The sequence below is a fragment of the Triturus cristatus genome, chromosome 5_1 (genome assembly GCF_964204655.1).
Source record: "Triturus cristatus chromosome 5_1, aTriCri1.1, whole genome shotgun sequence".
In the NCBI taxonomy this organism is placed as follows: domain Eukaryota; kingdom Metazoa; phylum Chordata; class Amphibia; order Caudata; family Salamandridae; genus Triturus; species Triturus cristatus.
In genome coordinates, this window is record NC_140587.1 from 119,672,153 (window position 1) to 119,695,117 (window position 22,965).

A 22,965-nucleotide genomic window follows, 5' to 3' on the forward strand; every position below is an offset into this window, starting at 1 on the left:
TCTTTTATTTCTTTGCTTATTTTAGCAATTTTATATAGTACGTATTACATCCCCAGGATGTTTGAGGTCTTTACAGAGTTAAATAAGTATCAGTTTCACACTAACAGGTATATAATTAAAAGTAGAGTCAGAAGTCATTGATAAAAGGGTTGACTATATTTAAGAAAAGGAAAAATGCTAAAACTAGAAGGACACAGACGTTTTTGCAGATTTCAGATTTTTCAATGGATATCTGAGAGTTCAATAGCCTAAGTCAAGAAGTTATTTGTTTCACAGAGGGCAGTTTCGTTTTAAAAATTAGGCGCTGGTTTTAGCTGTATATCATTTGGGATTGTGTTCCAGATCTTCTGAACACTCCCTACAAGGAATTGAGAGAGTGTTTCTTGTTTCCCCGAATAAGGGTATTTCCCAGAGAAGGGAGTCCATAGTTAAGAGGGTAAGTTCAATAAATTAGATTTTTCCGACTTGGTACTCAGGTGTCTCTGTGTGAAGAACTCTGTGCACATACAGCCTAGCCTGAAGCTGCTTCTTGCTTCGATGTGTAGCCACTGCAGGGTGACACACAGAGGGGTGACATGGCCCAGGCATTTAATTTCTGAGTCTAGTTAGGTTGAATTGTAGAAGGTTGCTTTTAGTGAAGCATTGTGTGTCTGGCATACCGGTTAAGATGAAGCTCTCATAGTTGAGAGAATTAATGACAAAAGTCCCATTTAGGAATGAAGGGCCTGAAGCTATTGAGAAGTCTGAGCTGATGTTGGGCAGTTCTTGTTCGACAGAAAAGTGGGTTTGCATGTTGACTTTCTTTTCCAGGCTAAAGCAGAGATTTGGTGCAGTCAATTAGCAGGAGTTTGAAGTTTAGGATTGTTAGTGAGATAAGCCAAGATTGGACCGGGGTGAATTCATGCAGAGGTGTGATAGAAATAATTCTGTTTCTAGGGCGTTCAGTTTAAGATAATGACCCATCATCCATGATAGGATGTTTAGTAGAATTGTTTTGAAGCACACATTGAAAGAGTAATATACCCCTAATGATTGTTTTTTTGTAGGAAGGTTTGTTAGGAGCTCCCGGCACTAAAGCACAGCATGAGCAGCGCAAAAATCCCTATTTCCAATGTTTTGGTGGGACTCCACTGAATTTTGCTGAGTTTTTTAGTAACTCTGCTGAAATCCCCAGAGTCAACTTCTGCAAGATCCCCCACCCCTTCAGGGTAAAGAATGTACAGGGCATTCTGTATGTAGGATTATGGTATAAATCAGGAGGCCTGCAGCAGTGCAAAGAAAATAAATGGTCCTCTCCCAAAATATCGAATCCACAAATATCATGGGACATAAATATCAAGTCAAAGATGTTCTTTTCTTATAATTATAGGGTAAATAACAACAATATTGAAAAAAAATGATCATTATACAATGATACTAAAAACAAAAATATTGTTTTTTTATTATAAATATAGTTAAACATACTAAAAAATACATATATTATCATTAAACAGTAATTAAATGTAATTCAATATATATTAATACATTTTAATTATATATACATTTTAAACTTCTTTTAAAAAACTCATATATCTGTATGTTTATTTAAACATATATAATTTTAAACTATTATTAAAATAATCCTTATTATTTACATTACAATTCACACATTTTTGTAAACTTTAAAAAATAACAAATACATATTTATATTTATATTATAAGCAATTTATATTATAAGTAAAAAAACACAAAAATCCTAATTTAAATTTAAACAATTTAAACAAAACTATAAAAGTATATGAATAATGCATATACTATTCCCACTCGAATGTCTACAACAGTAGGAAAATCATTAGACTCAGGAGGGGAAAAAATGTACTATTCCCACTCCAGTCTGTGCAATAGTAGGGAAGTGTTGAATTGCGGAGTGGTAAAATGTACTATTCCAGCTCCAGTCTGTGCAACAGTAGGTAGAGTGTTGGACTTAGGAGGTGTACAAATTACTTTTCCCACTCCAGTCTGTGCAACAGTAAGGCAGTGTTGGATTGAGAAGGGGTAAAATGTACTATTCCTAATCCAGTCGGTGCAATAGAAGGGAAAACAGTAGACTCAGGAGGAGTAACAATTTACTATTCCCACTCAAGTCACTGCAACAGTAGGGAAAACTATAATTTAATATAATTGAATTCAATTTAAATGAGTGCACACCCTTTACCACTACAAACATAACAACCCGCACCTCATATAAAACTTAAAGAATATATTAATTATACAATTTCCATAATTAATTATCAATTAAATAATGATTGAAAATTACAATAAATTTTTACTTAATATAATTAATTTCCTTCACCCCTTTACCTCAACAAAAACCACAACCCAAAAATATTGTTTTTTTTATTATAAATATAGTTAAACATACTAAACAATAAATATATTATCATTAAACAGTAATTAAATGTAATTCAATATATATTAATACATTTTAATTATATATACATTTTAAACTTCTTTTAAAAACTCATATATCTGTAGGTTTATTTAAACATATATAATTTAAAACTGTTATTAATATAATCCTTATTATTTACATTACAATTCACACATTTTTGTAAACTTTAAAAAATAACAAATACATATTTATATTTATATTATAAGCAATTTATATTATAAGTAAAATAATGTTAAAAACACAAAAATCCTAATTTAAATTTAAACAATTTAAACAAAACTATAAAAGTATATGAATAATGCATATACTATTCCCACTCGAATGTCTACAACAGTAGGAAAATTGTTAGACTCAGGAGGGGAAAAAATGTACTATTCCCACTCCAGTCTGTGCAATAGTAGGGAAGGAGGGGGACTCAGGAGTGGTACAAATTACCATTCCCACTCCAGTCTGTGCAACAGTAGGGAAGTGTTGAATTGTGGAGTGGTAAAATGTACTATTCCCACTCCTGTCTGCGCAACAGAAGGTAGAGTGTTGGATTTATGAGGTGTACGAATTACTATTCCCACTCAAGTCTGTGCAACAGTAGGGCCGTGTTGGATTGAGGCGGGGTAAAATGTACTATTCCGAATCCAGTTGGTGCAATAGAAGGCAAAACAGTAGACTCAGGAGGAGTAACAATTTACTAATCCCACTCCAGTCACCTCAACAAAAACCACAACCCATATCAAACATATTACTAACATATTAAGGTAATTATACAATTTATGTAATATTTGTAAATTAAATAATTAAGTATAGTAATAAATTAATTATTAAATAAACTAAATTTCTTCCTACCCCTACAAACCACACAACAAAAATGTAATGCAATTACAAACAAATATTAAAATGTAAACATAATTAGTTGCCAATTAAATAATGAATATTAATTATTAATTACTTATTAAGGTGCCTATTCCAATCGGGTAAAAAAAATTCCCGTACGACTCGTATCCGTATTTTTTTACGTACGAATCGTACAAGTCTCGTCCCACCGGTGAAGTACGATTCGTACGTGAAAAATACATACGAATCGCTTCGGGAAAAGGTCTACGAGACGTACCCGGACAGTTTTACGTACAAATCGTAAAACTGAAGTACGAGCGCACAAGTACAATCCGTACCGCCCTTCCGAATACACAAGCGTATGGAAAACGTCCCGTACAGAGTGAACTCCGTACCACTCGTATCCGGATAAACTTGTGCCCGGGATACGAGTCGTACAGCCCCCCCGCATATGTCCATACGTACTCCCGTATGTCAGCACCGTAACCCCGTATGTCAGCACCGTACCCCCCATGTCCGCACCGTACTCAAGCCCCGTACTTGTACGCACCGTACCCCAGCACCGTACCCCAGCCCCGTACTTGGACGCACCGTACCCCACCACCGTACCCCAGCCCCGTACTTGTACACACCATACCCCAGCCCCATACTTGGACGCACCGTACCCCAGCACCGTACCCCAGCCCCGTACTGGTATGCACTGTACCCCACCACCGTACCCCAGCCCCTTACTTGGACGCACCGTACCCCTCCACCGTACTCCAGCCCCGTACTTAGATGCACCGTACCCCACCACCATACCCCAGCCCCGTACTTAGACACACCGTACCCCAGCCCCATACTTGGATGCACCGTACCCCAGCCCCGTACTTGTACGCACCGTACCCCACCACCGTACCTCAGCCCTGTACTTGGACGCACCGTACCCTGCCACTGTAACCCAGTCCCGTACTTGGACGCACCGTACCCCAGCCCCATACTTGGACGCACCGTACCCCAGCACCGTACCCCAGCCCCGTACTTGTACGCACCGTACCCCAGCCCTGTACTTGGACACACCGTACCCCACCACTGTACCCCAGCCTTGTACTTGTACACACCGTACCCCAGCCCCGTACTTGGACGCACCGTACCCCACCACCGTACCCCAGCCCCGTACTTGGACGCACCGTACCCCACCACTGTACCCCAGCACCGTCCCCCAGCATCACGTATGTACGGACCTTACAACAACATTGCATATGCAAGCACGGTACAGCAACATCGCGTATGTACGCACCTTACATACGCAAAAACGACTCGTACTGAACCAGGACACTGTAATACAGCACAAGGGGGGTCAATTAGACTCACACCACACCACAAAACACATCTACAGTAGAAAATACATGTAAATGACTGACCTGGCACATCCAAACAGGCAAACAGAGGCCCAAACTCACAAAAACCTCTTATAACACACCCACTAAAATTTCAAACTCAGGCACACCCACTAATGGACCAATAAAAGGGCCCACACACACAAACCATGAGCCTTTGCAACAGACTCACTGCAGCTACAGAGCATACCCCTACAACTGCACCCATACTCCTTAACATATACACCTTCACACACACTCCTTCACACATACCCCCTCTTCATATTCCCACACACACCTTCACATTCACACCCACACACCCACAACCATCCACACCCTCACCCCACACCATGCCCACAGACAAGAATCCAAAGTTCACAAGGGAGGAGCTGGACATCCTTGTCAACGAAGTCATCAGAGTCGAGCCACAGCTCTTTGGAACATTGGTCAGACAGACCAGCATAGCCGAAAAATCACGCCTGTGGCAGAGAATCGTCGATAGGGTGAATGCTGTTGCGCCCATCAGAAGGACCAGGAATGAATGCCAAGCCAGGTGGTACGATCTGCGGAGGGCAGTCAAGCGCAAAATGAACGAGGACTACGCCTAGAGCAACATCACTGGAGGTGGGCTGCCCCGCAGACCGGTACATTACCATCCCTGGGAGGAGAAGGTGATGGCCCTGCTTCAGCCGGTGGGAGTACATGGAGTCGAAGGAGGTGCAGAGCCTGGTGAGTACACAAACAACTTACGTAACATGGGGGAAATGGCATCCACACCCCAACTACACCAAATGCACGCAACTACTCCCAAGCCCTCACCAGACACAACCACACTCAAAAACAACACTCATGTCACTAACATGTGTATGCCCCAGTCACAAAGCAAGGTCATGGCATGTCCCAGGCTACACGAACCACAAACCCAAGACTGGATGTCCGGGATGCTGGGAGGGTGGGGCTCACAAAACACATCGTTCAACTCAGAAGCAGACACCATTGCCCTCAGACCATATGGCCCAGGTACATACCCATGCACCATGCGCAATGCACAGGGATTGGCTAAGTACTGACAAGGTAGCTGACACTTGGCCCTGCTGTAGGCAGCACAAGGCCCTCCTGTGACCACTGTAAACTCAAACACCAACACCACAAGCTCAGATATCTAGGACAGGAACTCACACGCACTGTCATGGCAGCATGCGCCATGAGGGGACAGATACATCACCTGGGAGACCCAATGCCAAATCACACTACACCCACCAGCAGGCCCTGTCACACACACCCCTTACACAAGCAGGCAATGGATTTACCCACTCTCACAATGAACATGTGACACAACAAGATCAATCCATAGCCAAAGAAGCATCCAAGCCAAAATGATACATGTCAAACACTCAGGAGAACATATCAATTTGTCCCCCACAACATACCCATCCACAAGTGAACATTGAGGGGAATACTAGGCACATACAACTACCTGGAGGAACTGGGCCAACTTGATTATGTATGAAACATGGATGTCGCATGAAACAGCATCAACATTGTCTCTCTCTGACACACAGGGCAACGTCATGGATCTCCCCCCAACAATGGGGGGGAAGAATCACAGTCCCAGGCGGAACCTGATCGCACCAGCAGCGACACCTCTCAAGACTCCGCAGGTGACCCCAACCCACCTGGACCCTCTGGTGCCCAAGCCCCTGCAGCACCTGCTTCAGGTACATCTGTGCCAACCACCACTCCCATTACTACCACATCCCAGGAGACACCCAGGAGCCCTGCCCACACAGAACAACTGAGCCAGTCTGACCTGGAGGGACAAGGTTCTCCGTGCACCCAGGAGGAGGCAGACAACCCTGCAACTGCCATCCCTCAGGGGTCCCGTAGACCCGATGTGCCCACAACAGCAGGCCAGGCTCGTGTGGGCAGGGGTGGTGGGAGTGGAGGCAGGCGGAGGCGAGAACCTGACCAGCCAGCTGAAGGGACCGGTATGTCACACATACACAACATCATGGACGCATACCGGCATAACACCAGGGCCATAAGCCAGGTAGTGGAGACCCTCACAGAGATTAAGAACCAGCAGGCCGAGCAACACGCCAGTCAACAACAACACCAAGGACGGATGGAGGCAAGACTGGCTGAGCTCCTGGCGGTGCAAACGGACATAAGCCGTTCACTCCGTCGGATCGCCGACAACATGGCCAACTCTCCCTGTGCCACCAGGCGAAGACCACCACCAGCCACAGGGAGGGAGGAGGAGGAGGATTCGTCTGACGGAGCATCCCAAGCATCGTCAAGGCCTGCATCTGAGGGTTCCGCGAGGAAGGTGGGTCGTCCACAGAAAAGACCGTGTGAGGCAGCGGACCATCCACATCTCCCAGGTCACCTGGCCTGGCACCTGGCCTTCATGCGCAACAGCAGCACCTCATTCACTGACATTCTCTGCCACATGGACTTGCTGGTCACAGTCTGACCAATGATGACAAACACTGTGGTCTGGACTCTGATGACTTCAAATGCCAAGGATCCCATCTCCCCCTGTGAACTTTGGATTCTATGCACACTGTATAGCACCTATTTTTTACCACCAAACATGCCCCCCACCGAGAATAAAACTAAATTTCTTTAATTAGATGTTGCAGTCATTTTGCATGAGTCCACAACATACGTGTGGGGAAATGTCAAACTATGCCTGAGTGTTGAACTAACTCCAGCCATCCATACCCTGGGATCTGAGTCGGGTACAGGACACACATGGATCACAATGTATCATCCAATACAGACATGGAGCACAATACTCACCCTTGATGGCCTCAAGCTGCTGAGGGGGAGCTTGCAATACTGTGCGGACAGACAAATTTGGAAGAGTATCATTAAGGCATAGAGGTCATGGCTCATGTGGAGGTTCCCGGGGAGGGAGTCCCAGGTATGTTTGGCCAGGTGGGAGAACTATGTCCTGCATGCTGGAGTTCGGTTGATGTGAAGAATGGTGGCCAGGGCAAGGTTGGATGCACGGAGTTGGCCCAACGGGGTCTTGGATGACAGACGTCCAAGGTTGGTTTGGGGTCTGGGGTTATGGACTGCCTCCTGAGTGTGGGTGAGGAGTCTGAAGGTCATCCTGCAGCAGACAGTAAACCATTGCAGCTATCTCAGGTGGACGGTGATGTGGCTGGGGCACGGGATGTTGCAGCTGAGGTGTGCAGATGCACCCTGGATGTGGACAAGTTTTCTGGGATTTTGGCTGTACTTGCTCCATAGAGGGCGGGGCTGTGGTTGACACGGCTGGTGTCGTGGACCTGGGGGAAGGTCTGTCTTACGTTGGAGTGGATCTATCTGTGGATCATGTGCATCATGCAGAGGGTGTTGCAGCATGAGGTACAGATGCTGGTGAGTTGCATGGCAATTGTGAGCGACGAGTCCATGATGCACACCATCTTGTGTGCGTGGCCACTGGGTGCTGGTGCAGTGCCCTGGCGGGTGGGACACAAGGAGTTGACCCAGCTGTAACGGGACAATCCTCAGATGATTACCTCAGTCCTGTACAAGTCCAGCCTCAGGTGGCTGATGTTCAGCCATTCATCAACTGACCTCATGCCTTCTTGAAGGTTGAAACTGGCAATGGCTGCGTCTTTGGTGAGGGTGAGGAGCAGCTGGCTGTCAATGGCATACGAGATGATGATGAGGTTGTGTGCGCATGTGATGGTGGAGAGGGGAGTCCTGGACACATTGAAGATTGACACGCTGATAGATGATCCCTTGGCCATGTGCCAGATGACACCACTATACTACATGCTGAAGGCTTGAGTCCCACTCCAATGGCCTTGCTGGTGAGCTACTTGGTGATTTCATACTGGTCCATCCCCTGGATACCAGTGTTCGAGATGTGCGAGCTGACAGTGTGTGAGCACATTGTGCATAATGCTGTGGAGAGGTCAAGGGGGGTGGCCTCACCATTGTTGAGCAGGGCAAAGTTGTCGGTGTTGGTGGCAATGATGACGGTTGCAGTGGGGTGATTACTGTGGAAGACGGTCTTGTGCAGGTTGCCTGGAGCTCTTTGCGTGGAGGAAGTTTGTCAGTTGCTCGTTGACTCTCTTCCTGATGACATTAGCAGGCTAGGGAAGCACGGTGATGTTTCTTGAGAGCCAGCGTTCCTGCCGTCCATTGTCTAAGAAGGGCCTGGGTCACTGCATGCCTCTATCTACCATGGAATGTGGCTAACTCAAATGATACCTACATGATGTGCTGGACGGGGGCTACAAGGATGGGAAATTATGTGGTTGAGATGTTGTGTAGGAAGGTGCCTGATGGAGATCCCCAGGGGATGTCGCACATGAGCCGGGTGTTGTATCTGCTGATGATGGAAGTCCAAAACCTGAGGGGGGTTTGTCCCGCATATAATAGTGCATTCTGCCTCTGTGTGCCAAGGCTTGCGTGTATGTCAATGAGCTTGCAGTGTTAGAAAGTTGCAAGGGATTAGCTCAGCCTTGCAAGGGTGCGGTGTCTTTTGGAGGGAGAGCAGATGTCAGTGCACTCACGATGCTGATGAGCTCCTTCATGTCGTGCGGTTTTTTGGCCTCTGACCCATCTGAAGGATCTCCAATTGTCCTTGCTGATGATATGGTGATGGCTGTGTGTGCCGTTTTCCAGAGTCGTAAGGCCACTGATGGTTATTTGTGTTGCAAGCTGTGCACAAGAGTCCTGCTAGACGGGCATGAGTCCAGTAGGTCTGCCTTGTCCCAGGTGGCTTAATTGTTGATGTGCATCACAGGAAAGTCCGTCAACATGGCTAGATTGTTGCCTCAGTTGCTGATCCAGTGTGTGAGGTTGCAGGGTGTGGCGGTGGTGTTGGTTCCAGTGTCCCACACAGCATGTCTGTGTTGACTTACATCAAGCATCTTTGGGGGATTGGTAGTGGGGTGTGTGGCGGTGTGTTGCTCGTCGGAGACGTGGATGCTAATGTGGATGGACCAATGATGGATGTTGGTGTGGTTCTCATCCAGCCAGAAGTTCCTGGCCCACAGCCACATGTATCCTGTGGATGTGAGGGCGTGCGTGACGATGGACATGTTGATGGCTTTGCGGAATTATGGATGTAGGCCTGGAGATCTGTAGATGAGTGTTACTCTGAGGGTTTGCAGGGGGTTTGTGCTAAACCGGATTTGTGACCCTGAGTGCGTACTTGGGAATAGATATCAATTCATCCTCCGGGATTGTTAGTGCCGTACCTGCGGGTGCTCTTGTATCCGTCTGAGATGGCAATGAAGAAGTTGTGTGCTGAGGATGCTTTCATCCAGGTCACTGTCATGAAGGTGATGTGTGGGCCTGTTGTGTTGAGGAGGTAACAGAGTCCCATGGTGTGCTGGTGGACGGAGCCGGTGTGGAGTAGGAGGGACATGACCTGGTTGGTGTGACAGGGCCTGGAAGGCGGGGCAGCGCTGTGTAGGCAGTTGGAGTTGCACACTCAGCATGCAAAGGTGCCGTGTGTGCGCTAAGGGTATGCCTGAGAGCAGGCGGTTGATTTTCGGTTGGACATTGCTTGGAGGGTGGCTGCAACATGAGACTGTTGTGTGATGTGGGTCATGCAAGGACATGAGGGTCATGCAATGTGCGCGTTGCATGCGCTGACGGTCCTGCCTTTGGCACTGCGTGCCCGGAACAGTGGCACAGACAAGCTGATGACAGCCGAATGAATGGGTGGAGGGAGGAAGGGAGGGAGGAGCATCTTGGAAGCGCGTGGCTTGCCAAATCCGGGAACTTGGTGGACCCTTGCTGCAGGGGCCACAGCAGCAGGTGGCATGTACTGGATACTAGGCCGAAAGTTGCACACAAAGACAAGGATGTCAGAAAGGACAACTGCAACAGGCGTATGTAAAGGAAGGAGTGTCCGGCACGCCCAGAGAAAATGGATGAACAATCACCAAAGATGGCTGACACAGGATAAGGAAACAGAAGGCCGAGCTGCGCACAGGAGACACACAATCAGCAGGCGTTGACGGCCGTTGGGGGGACCAACCGGCCCTAATACATACACAACCATGGACTTTATGCAGAATAGAGATTCTAATCCATGAAGAACTGCATGCATGTTGCCAAACTACACATAGACTCATATGTACAATCTTTGACAACTCTGCCAGAGATGACGCATGCAAAGTGGCAAGAGACCTGCATTGACAGAGATGAGGCACTTTGGAGGGTGAGGAACACCTTTATTACTCAGGCTCACACTAAGGGAAATGCATCAATCTGAACAGACTCACAGGTCATTTGACTGAACATGTGGGACCTACGCTGGACACCCCCTTCACAACACGGATGTTGTAAATCCAAATGAACTGGCACACGAGTTAAGGGGATGAGCCAAACACCTCCTGCTGCACACAGAGAGGCTGCAATTCCCCATTGAGCCTGTTATAGGGATGTCCCACACTATGTCCACCCATAGCATCCTGTATGTTTCAGAGGGAAGTTTTACACACATTGATGCCTTCATCAGAATCCAAAAACCATTACAGATGACTGTCACGAAGGGTGACTATCAATTCATGGGAGTCATGCTACATGTTATGTGCCCCATGGTGAGTCGACATGTATGCATGGTAACACAACATGCACAGGAGCAATCCCCACACATTCAAAACACGTACCACACCCAAAATGCCTTGCTGCAATCCTTACCCGAAATGACATTTCCCCATGTCCGTGCATGGAACGCTGATTCAGCACACGTTGCAATACACATGAGGAATAGCAGGAGGACAACAATGACACGAGCAGACAACATGCGCAAGAACCTGGGAATGACAGACACACAAGAAGTCAGCTAAAAGATTTTTCTCCGCATACATGGTCATTTACTCAACAGGAAAAATGTTGTCCCCATGCTAATTTAAAAGAAAGTGTCTCAGCTAAAATGTGTGGAATGACATCATCACTCGAGTGACACATCAGAACACACATCTAAGTCACTTAGCATACAGTCAGCTGGACACACACATTGCAACACATGCCACCTAAGGCTACAAGCATGCACACTCAGACCCAGTGACTCACCATTATGAGAAGAAGTTGTGTATGAGCTGACTCCGGATATCCTCCTCCTCCTCCTCCTCCTCCTCCTCACTTGCCTCATGACCAAACCCTTCATCCTCCACGGGTGGATGTTCCTGCTCATCCTGCTCCAGGATGAGTGGCACTGCCTTCTCCACTGCCATGTTGTGCAGCATGCAGCACACGAGGACGATTTTGCAGACCTTTGCCGGTGCATATGGGAGGGACCCGCCTGTCTTGTGAAGGCACCGGAATCGGCTCTTCAGGAGGCCAAATGTCCTCTCAATCACTTGCCTGGTCTGCCCGTGTGCATTGTTGTACCGGTGATCTGCAGCTGATCTTGGGTTGCGGAGAGGCGTCATCAGCCATGGCATGTTGGGATAGCCAGAGTCCTCTACATGGAAACATCATGTAAATAAGTGGGTCAGGAGATGCCGTAAGAGCAAAAGATACCGCAACACACAGGGCAAACAGAGTATACCCACCAACAAGACATGCTTGTTCGTTGTGCAGCCGCAGCATCATTTGTGGCACCTGCTACGCCTCATAATGTAGGCATCGTGTGCTGACCCTGGAAAACGTGCACAGATGTGGGAAATCAGCATATTAGCAAAACACACCACAAGGGTAATGTTTATGGTTGCGATAGGCTACCTCCTGTGCCTGTGGTGGTACCAAAGCCACATGTGTCCCATCAATGGACCCAATGACATGGGGCATCCCTCGCAGGGCATAGAAATCACCCTTGACACCTGTCAACTCCTCAGGAGTCGGAAAATGGATGAATTCATCCAGGTGCTCCAACATGGCTGCCAAAACATCACGCAGGACACGGCTGAACATTGTCTGTGACATGCCACCAACATCAGCTATGGTGAATTGAAACGTACCTGTGGCAAAAAAATGTAGGGTTGCCATCACCTTCATCTTGGGGGTCAGCGCAGTAGGATACCTGTGTCGCGGTTGGAGGTGTTGTGCCACCTTGGCGGTCAAGTCCTCAATCAAATGTTGAGTGAATCTGTAACGTCGGATGCAGGCAAGTTCCCTCATGGCACCCAAGTCTGGCATTGGTCGGGGGACAGGCGGTGCCCGGCAGAAAATTGTAATGAATAACAAAGATTGAGAGCATAACAACATCAATGTCAATGAACAGAGCACATGCTCAACTGCTACTACACATCTGCTAAATACAGAGTCTGGTCTGTGCAATACATCCAGGACATGTATGCCAGCTTGGTGATACTCCTACGAAAAGCCAGATACACCCGTTGATTGGCAAGTCTACATGACATGCCCTGAAACGAGCTTGGGGCCAGTCTGAGTGAACAGCCAGAGACATCACAGGAGTGACATACATCCACATAGCTGCATTTGAAGGATGTCATCTCATACAGGCAGCTGATGGCAAGCTAGATGCACAGGTCACATGGCATGTCAAATGTACGGATCACACACATTGTGATGAAGGGGTACACGTGAAAACAGAAAACACAGACATTGAGACGACGCAGATATGTCCTCATGTCAAAATATCATGTTCGATGCACACAGATACTGCTTACGTGGGAATCCACATGTGGCATGGTGTGCGTAGATGTGTGCCATGCCCATCTCCACACGGACACATGTTGGATGCAGCAACAGCAGATGTAGTTGACGGAACACCAACAGCAAGCTCATGGGCACACATGACACACACATGACATAGTCACATCGAGGCACGCTGATCGTTAAATGTCAGTTGTTAGTGTCCCTGTCCCTGGCATCAGGGGACAGTTGCGGGTGGTGGTGACTGTGCCATACCAGTGATGTTGTGCTTGACACGTTTGTACTACAGGCACACATGTGCAAAGTGTGAAGGGGAAGTGTGCCACATAGTGCCCCATCACACATGACATGTGTACACAGGTCATCACACATCAGTTGTGCAACTACATAAGGAGACATGTGCAATATCACTGCCTGACACACCTAGGCCCTGCACATGAAAGTCTGCAATGACAATGACTTGATGTACAGCCTTGAGCGAGTCTGAGACCTCCATTCCTTTCATGTGCGCCTCCTATCACCAGTGTAAGCGTGTGAAACGCACCGTACACACGCTCTGAGAGCGTGTGTGTGGTTCGTATCACTATAGTAGTGCTGCCGTAGGAGTACGCGTGGTACAGACCGTACACACGTCGTGTGTATGGTCCGTATCACTATAGTAGTGCTGCCGTAGGAGTACGTGTGGTACGGACCGTACACACACGTGTACTCCTACGGCACCACTACTATAGTGATACGGACCGTACACACGCTCGGAGGGCCTGTGTATGGTCTGTATCACTATTGTAGTGGTGCCGTAGGAGTACGCGTGGTACGGATCGTACACACGTCGTGTGTATGGTCCATATCACTATAGTAGTGGTGCCGTAGGAGTATGCGTGGTACGGACCGTACACACACGCGTACTCCTACGGCACCACTAGTATAGTGATACGGACCGTACACACGCTCTCAGAGCGTGTGTACGGTCCGTATCACTATTGTAGTGGTGCCGTACATGTACGGGTACGTGTGAAACACACCGTACATGTTTTTTGGAATAAAAAATTACATAGGGGACAAGTATTAGGCCCAAAATGCATGCTGGTTGTCATGGATACAGAAATTACAATGTTGCAAAGTGGGGTTTGCCTTGCTACGATGCTCAAAAATTGAACCATGCAAATTCGTGTCATTGGTGTATGTTTAAAGGGATTGGAGGAAACGTAGGATGCAAATGAGTCTGACCAATCACTCTGAACTCCTGTAAATGAAAGCCCCCAGCAAGACAGATATAAGTCAGCCAGAACCCATGAGAGGGCACTTGCCTCCACAACTTTCTTGTTGACAACACTGCTGCTGTCTGTGCTTCCTCTCGCACCATGTCAAGGTCTGTGGAGAGGGCCCAGCCCTTCACACTTGAGGAGAATGAGGCTTTGCTGAATGTCCTCCTCCCACAGTACCCCAGCCTGTATGGGAGACCAAGGGAGCAGGTGAGTGCTGACTCCACTACCTTAGACTGTGCACCTTTTTTGTGACTATCACTTCTGGCATTGTGTCCAAGTGTGACAGACATGCAATGTTGTTTAGAGTGAGTCCCGGGGGGGAAAGGCTTATGTCTCTCATGCAGAGCATGACGTAGTTCATGTGTGCACTCCTCACTTGCATTGTGCTTACTGTGACATTCACTGCATAGTGCATGACACATTCAGCCTTACAAATCCTTTGTGGCATTTTTGGTCTATTGTCCTGAGGTGATTCAGTGGTCCCCCCGGTGTGACAGGTGACTGTACCCACAGATGTGTGTGAGTTGAGTGGAGCTGTGGTGAGAGTGTCCAAGTGATGTGTACGCTCCCTGGACATTGATGTGTGTGAATGTTCCTTGTCATGTGGGTGAGTGTCTATGTGAAGTGTTGCACCAGAGCTGCATGGAGGAGGCAACAGCTCTACCCATCTGATGTGAGAAGTAAGCAGTGCTGTGTGTCTGACTTGCTGAGCTAGCCCGACACCTGTGACACCCCACAGGCAAGTGGCACATGTGCAGAGTGAGGTTTGTATCCGCTGTTGCCAATGGCAGGTGATAGATCTGTGCCTGTGTGTGTCTGTGTACTCTGCTGAGGTTGCGTCAGTGGCCTGGGGCATGTAACTGCTTTGAGGTGCTTTCCATCAGCCTGGTGTTGCATGTGATGCACAGTGTGTGCCATGATCAGGGAGTGTGTTGCACCCCTCATGCCACCTGTGTACTTTCAATGCCATGTAGTGCATTGGGGCTTCCACAGAGGCCAATGTCCATATGATAAAGATGCAATTCCTTGGCAGCATCCGATGCCCTGTTCAACATATCAAAGATGTTCAAATGTGTGTCTTTGTGACATGGAGCATGTGTAGTGATGTTGTCTCACTTTGTCATCCTCACAGGTAAGTGCCTACGAGAAGGGGATGATCTGGAAGCGGATCGTCAGGGCCATGAGATCGGCAGGGGATCGCAGTCGGCGCCTAGCCCAAGTCAGAATACGGTGGCAGGACATCCGGTGCTGGACCCGGCAGATCACCCGGGTCCAGCTGGAGCTCTCACCTCCATGCCCCCACACCGGACGCCGACGCCTGAACCCCCACATGATGCGTGTCCGGACGGTGGTCTTTCCTGACCTGGATAGGCAGTTACAGGAGAGACAGCAGCAAGGAGGGGGTAGGTACTTGTGTGTTTGTTGTATTGTGTGTCACCAGCTTTTGGAAGTGCTCTGTCACCTGGATACACTGCTAGGGATTATATGTGCAGTGCATATTCTGTTCCCCCAAGTCAACCGGTGCTCTTATTCATCCCTTCCCCTCCTTGACATGTGTCCCCTTGTCTGTGTGTATTCACTATTGCACATGGTCATCTAGGCTGCCAGTTAATCCAAGTGCACATTGCTTTCTGCATCATGTGTGAGGGTGGTCTGTGACATGTGTTGGTACCTTGCCTGTGCCCTGTCCTGTTCACTCAGTTGGGGGTCCATATTTGTTGGCACTGATGATGAGTCTCAACATAGGGGTGTGAGGTTTCAAATGAACACACTTGCAGCATGCATGACCGATGTTGTAGCCTCAGACATGATGTGCATGAGTGGGAGATATGCATAGTGCCAGGACGGTTGCTCATGCTACAGTCAGATCATTCCAGGAACAAGGAGCAGTGTGCCCACTACAGTCCCCTGAGACACCCTTGCCTCGTAATCATGTGTGTCATCCAACACTGTGTCCATTCTCAGTGTGTTCAGCATATGTTTGCCTCTGTGGCATTGTTCCCTGGCCTCATTTGTATTTATCCAAAGTGTGCTACATGTGTCCACAGGACAGGGAGACCCCATTTGGCTCGTGCATACTCACACTGGTCAGTGCCTGTGTGTCTATTCACAACTATCTGTCGATGGTTGTTAGTCAAAAATATGTGTTGGCAGCCTCACGAGGTGATGTGGAGTACCTTTGGGAAGTCTTGCTGCACATTTTAGTAAAGCCTGATTAAGAGGTGTCTCTTCTTGATCTGTCTCAATCACATTGTCTCAGGTATGGGGGATTTGTGCGGGCGAGGCCTACATGGCCAGACCTTATGTCTCCTTGTCAGGTCTGACCTGTGTGTAATAATTGGCTGGACAGAGACTCAACGTGCAGTGTCCCAGTGATGCTGGGCAGGGTTTAATGTTTGTGCTTTGCAGCATGTGTCAATTGTTTAAATACATGATTCCTGCTCATTAATTTTTTGCACCAGTGTGTGGTCAAGATGCTACGTAGTTTGGTCTTTGTGTGCTGACATCTGTGTGGAAATTTTGGCTTGTCATGGGGGTGTATCCTCAGTGCAGGTATGCCTTTTTACAACACAATAGCAGGCCCATTAGCTCATGCATTGTCCTGGGTTTGGACATGTGTGCCACTCCATATGACAGGCAGTGGCTCAGATGTGTTGGCAACTGTGTCATCAGGTAACGGATGGCCATGTGACAACTGACAAAATTCAAGTTGTTAGTCACAAGGTATTGTACCTTGGCACTCACAACACTTGTCAACAGGTCTTCATGTTTTCTATGCTTTAGTTTGATGTTTTGTTGTTAAGAACAATAATGTGCCTGCATGACAGATGTCTCCCAAGGAAGTGCACACTAAACCACCTTTACACTTTCAGGGAACACGCCGGCACAATTTTAAAGAAGGCACTGTTCTAATGAGACTGTTTTTCAGATTATACATATACATGTTCCCCCAGTGTTCTGGAAATTGGGTAAGTCCTTGGATGTTAGTGATACCAACTGACGAGTGTCAAGTCATCAAGCCCTCCGTGGGCCCATGTATATGTACTTTCTGCAACACCATTTCTTTCTAACAGTGGCTTCTTTAAAGAAGGCTGCCAGCTTCTTCAATGACTGGGTAAATGTAGTTTTGTGTGCACCTCCTTGGGAGCCATCTGTTATGTAGGCACATGTGTGTTCTGTTCACAAAATGGTACATTCCCACATCCTGACCATGTCGATTGTGCCAAGTATTGTGATTCCCAAGGGACCAACTTTTTTTCGTTTTGTGTTCCAAAGTACTTTCAGGTCTCTGAGTGTGGGGACACCTTTGGTATTGAGGTGTGTTACTTTGCCTTGGGTGCACCACTACTGTTTCTTTCAGGGTAAACAAGAGGTAGCATGACTTAATTGTATTGCTGTGCTCACCTGTTCCCAGACACTAGCTCCTCAGTGTTTTCTCATTCAAGTTTTGGGCTGGTGTGTCCTATTGTTTTTTTGTGTCCAAGTGCCATGGTGGGTCTACCAACTGGGGAGTACAGGGCTTACATATGTGCGAAGTAATCTAGATGTTACTCATGATGCATTGCGTGATATGCACTGTGACCTATTGTTTTTGTACTCATGTGTCAGATGTATACAGGTGACTGATGTTTTTTGTATCTTCACCTTGCCCACAGCATCATCATTCGAAATCGAGGGAGACACTTGCACGGACCTGGATGAGGGACCCAGCACCAGTGCCACCAGTGCTGGTGAGTCTACGGGAGCCAGTGGCACGGAGGGCGAGGGGAGTCAGTCAGAGGACCTGTCTGGTGGCGATTCCAACTACGACGCAGACGGGTCCAAGGCTGACCTCATCGAGGGGGCGGAGGCTGCTACAACACCTGGCAGCAGCCCAACATCTGTCCCCACCTCCTCCATTCCCAGCACCACCCTCCCAGTTGCTACGGTCCCTTCTGTCCATGCAGGCCACCACCATGTCTCCTTCGGGATAGGCACCGCACCCCTTGCCCCTGTCACCCCTGCTGCCCTCAGTGCAGAGTCTGTGGACATATTGCAGCAGTTGCAGGTTGGGCAGGCATCGGTGCTGACTGTCCTCCATGGCCACACCACACTGCTAACACAGATGGTGTCGTTCATGGAGGGCATGTCAGCATTGATGTCTGAATAACGCAGGTTTATGCGGTCCATGGACTCTTCACTGATGGCAGCAGTGAGTCACCTGCAGTGCTTCGTCCCCCCCTACCCCAGCCCCATCCACACTTCCCTCTCCCATACCTGTCCCATGCACACCCAGACATTCCCAAGCACGCACCCCACCAGACACAGGCAGCACACAACCAAGTAAGGGCAAGCGCACACCTCCTGTCACGCACACTCAGGGGGATGTAGGCACACTCACTGGGTCCGGGGCAAAAAGACATACATGCAGCCACAGTCTGAGTCCGCAGGCCTCACAACCCAGTCCCTCCAAAAGCACTCCCCTGTGCTCCCCTGCCAAACTGACACCCAAAGAGCTGCCCATCACCCCCACTGTGACACCACCCCGCAAGCGGGCGAGGAAGTCCCCGGGCAGGGTAGTCAAGTCCCACCCCCTGTCCACCCCCTGTCCACCCCCTGCCCCCCGAGCGTTGCACCCCATCCCTCGGCCACCCCCCCCCTCCGTTGGTCCTTCCCCACATGATGCCCCCCCCGTCGACGAACGTGAGGGTTCCAATGTGCAGGCAAGCTAGGGGAGACGCGTGCCCATGTGTCCCCCCAAGGACTTCTATTGTGGACTGGCCATTGGCCTTTGTATATAGTGTCATTTCATTATTTGTTTTTTATGCTGAATAAAGCATTTTATTTTTACTTTGCACACTATTCAGGTATTGATGTTGGTGCTGAGGCTCCTGGAGTTGGTGTTGTGGTAATGTGTTATGGTTCTGAGAAATGTTCTAGTCTGATGGTCATGAGGTGGACCATTGTTTCTGCGTGCCATCACAAGGTCTCTGCAAATAATCATTGGTAGTGTGTGTTATTTTGGTTTTGAGACATTGTCCCAAGGAGTGTTCCTTCCTCTGTGGCACCTGACATCTTCCCTGCAAAGAGTTGCACAATTGTTGTGCTGACCTGTGTCTACATTTCCTTTGTTGGTGACGGATCCCAACAGCTATGGCCATGCCTGCTCAGCAATGTCTCCGGCTGCATCGTCTGTACCATCCTTGCTAGTCACTGTACTTGTGTATTGAGTATGTCGAAATGCCTTCATGGAGAAATTCTCCCTTTTCAGCACTATGCATGTGTGTACTCCCAGCCTAGCACTCATATGGTACTTTTTCTGCAGGGTATTTGGGCACCTGACTCACAATTGTGGGCATTTTATCTGTGGGAACTCCACCCTAGTCCTTCCCTGAGAGACAACATCTTGGTGGCTGGCCCAGCACCTGAACATTCCTATCAGTCCTGGGATGTGTGTGACAGTGTGTGTTCCCTTTGGCTCTCTTAGTTTAGTAGGCAGTGACATGACTATACAGTCTTGTGTCATGATCTCAGTGTGTGTATTGTGCTGCATCCGCCAGGGGTGGGTATGCATGTGTTATTTGTCCTCACACCAGCATGTGGTGTGTCATGCAGTGGGGGAGTGACATCCATCCTCCTGGGAGTGGGACACTGCTGTCTGTGATGTGTTGTTATGGCACTATCATCATTGTCCAAAGTTAGGGATGCGTACATACACCCATGGAGTTGTGGTCATGTGATAATGATGTACACCCCCCATGTCTCTGTCCACTGCTGGGAGTGATATGCACCCACCCCCATGTCTCTGTCCACTGCTGGGAGTCCTCTGCACCCACCCCTCACATGTCTGTCCACTGCTGGGAGTGATATGCACCCACCCCTCATATTGCAGGCCACTGCGGGGAGTCCTGTGCACCCACCCCCATGTCTCTGTCCACTGCTGGGAGTCCTCTGCACCCACCCCTCACATGTCTGTCCACTGCTGGGAGTGATATGCACCCACCCATCATATTGCAGGCCACTGCTGGGAGTCCTGTGCACCCACCCCCATGTCTCTGTCCACTGCTGGGAGACCTCTGCACCCACCCCTCACATGTCTGTCCACTGCTGGGAGTGATATGCACACACCCCCATGTCTCTGTCCACTGCTGGGAGTCCTCTGCACCCACCCCTCACATGTCTGTCCACTGCTGGGAATCCTATGCAGACACCCACCCACCCACCCCCTTGGTGCAGTACACTGCTGTTCTGGGCCTACACACACACCAATATAGAGGTAATATGCTGCACCAGACCGTAGGCCAACATTCGTGGCGTGTGTATGCCTTGTATCCCAAATGTACTGGTGCCGTAGGGGTACGTGTGATACGGACCGTACCCCCGCATTCATGGGGTGTGTACGGTCCATACCATGCATACCCCTACGGCACAAATACAATGGTGATACGGCCCGCACCAACGCTATGTATGTGTGGGTGCGGTCCGTATCACTACAGTAGTGGTGCCGTAGGAGTACGCGTGGTACGGCCCGTACACACGCCCTGTGAGCGTGTGTACAGTCCGTTCCACACGTACCCCTATGGCACCACTACCATGGTGTTACGGACCGTACACACGCTCTGAGGGCTTGTGTACAGTCCGTACCACGCGTACCCCTAAGGCACCACTCCAATGGTGTTACGGACTGTAAAGTTAAACCAGATTGGTCGCACACTGCTACACCTACCAGTCGTGTTCCCCCAATGAAAATGGTCCCTGAAGGTCAGCGTCGGCGGATACACCTATGCTCGAGTGTGAATGCAAGTATGCGTGGCATGTGCCATCCCTGGACACGTGTTTCGAGGTAGTTGCCTCTCGTCAGCAGGGAGTAGGAAAATGTGTGGGGTTGCTGTGTAAGCTGCTAAAATCGTTATCAGGTCTAGTACCTCTCGTAGCGCGCAGGTGCGTAACCATGAGTCCGTCGACTCCACCGGCTCAAGGGAGCCTGAATATAAAGTTAAACCAGATTGGTCGCACACTGCTACACCTACCAGTCGTGTTCCCCCAATGAAAATGGTCCCTGAAGGTCAGCGTCGGCGGATACACCTATGCTCGAGTGTGAATGCAAGTATGCGTGGCATGTGCCATCCCTGGACACGTGTTTCGAGGTAGTTGCCTCTCGTCAGCAGGGAGTAGGAAAATGTGTGGGGTTGCTGTGTAAGCTGCTAAAATCGTTATCAGGTCTAGTACCTCTCGTAGCGCGCAGGTGCGTAACCATGAGTCCGTCGACTCCACCGGCTCAAGGGAGCCTGAATATAAAGTTAAACCAGATTGGTCGCACACTGCTACACCTACCAGTCGTGTTCCCCCAATGAAAATGGTCCCTGAAGGTCAGCGTCGGCGGATACACCTATGCTCGAGTGTGAATGCAAGTATGCGTGGCATGTGCCATCCCTGGACACGTGTTTCGAGGTAGTTGCCTCTCGTCAGCAGGGAGTAGGAAAATGTGTGGGGTTGCTGTGTAAGCTGCTAAAATCGTTATCAGGTCTAGTACCTCTCGTAGCGCGCAGGTGCGTAACCATGAGTCCGTCGACTCCACCGGCTCAAGGGAGCCTGAATATAAAGTTAAACCAGATTGGTCGCACACTGCTACACCTACCAGTCGTGTTCCCCCAATGAAAATGGTCCCTGAAGGTCAGCGTCGGCGGATACACCTATGCTCGAGTGTGAATGCAAGTATGCGTGGCATGTGCCATCCCTGGACACGTGTTTCGAGGTAGTTGCCTCTCGTCAGCAGGGAGTAGGAAAATGTGTGGGGTTGCTGTGTAAGCTGCTAAAATCGTTATCAGGTCTAGTACCTCTCGTAGCGCGCAGGTGCGTAACCATGAGTCCGTCGACTCCACCGGCTCAAGGGAGCCTGAATATAAAGTTAAACCAGATTGGTCGCACACTGCTACACCTACCAGTCGTGTTCCCCCAATGAAAATGGTCCCTGAAGGTCAGCGTCGGCGGATACACCTATGCTCGAGTGTGAATGCAAGTATGCGTGGCATGTGCCATCCCTGGACACGTGTTTCGAGGTAGTTGCCTCTCGTCAGCAGGGAGTAGGAAAATGTGTGGGGTTGCTGTGTAAGCTGCTAAAATCGTTATCAGGTCTAGTACCTCTCGTAGCGCGCAGGTGCGTAACCATGAGTCCGTCGACTCCACCGGCTCAAGGGAGCCTGAATATAAAGTTAAACCAGATTGGTCGCACACTGCTACACCTACCAGTCGTGTTCCCCCAATGAAAATGGTCCCTGAAGGTCAGCGTCGGCGGATACACCTATGCTCGAGTGTGAATGCAAGTATGCGTGGCATGTGCCATCCCTGGACACGTGTTTCGAGGTAGTTGCCTCTCGTCAGCAGGGAGTAGGAAAATGTGTGGGGTTGCTGTGTAAGCTGCTAAAATCGTTATCAGGTCTAGTACCTCTCGTAGCGCGCAGGTGCGTAACCATGAGTCCGTCGACTCCACCGGCTCAAGGGA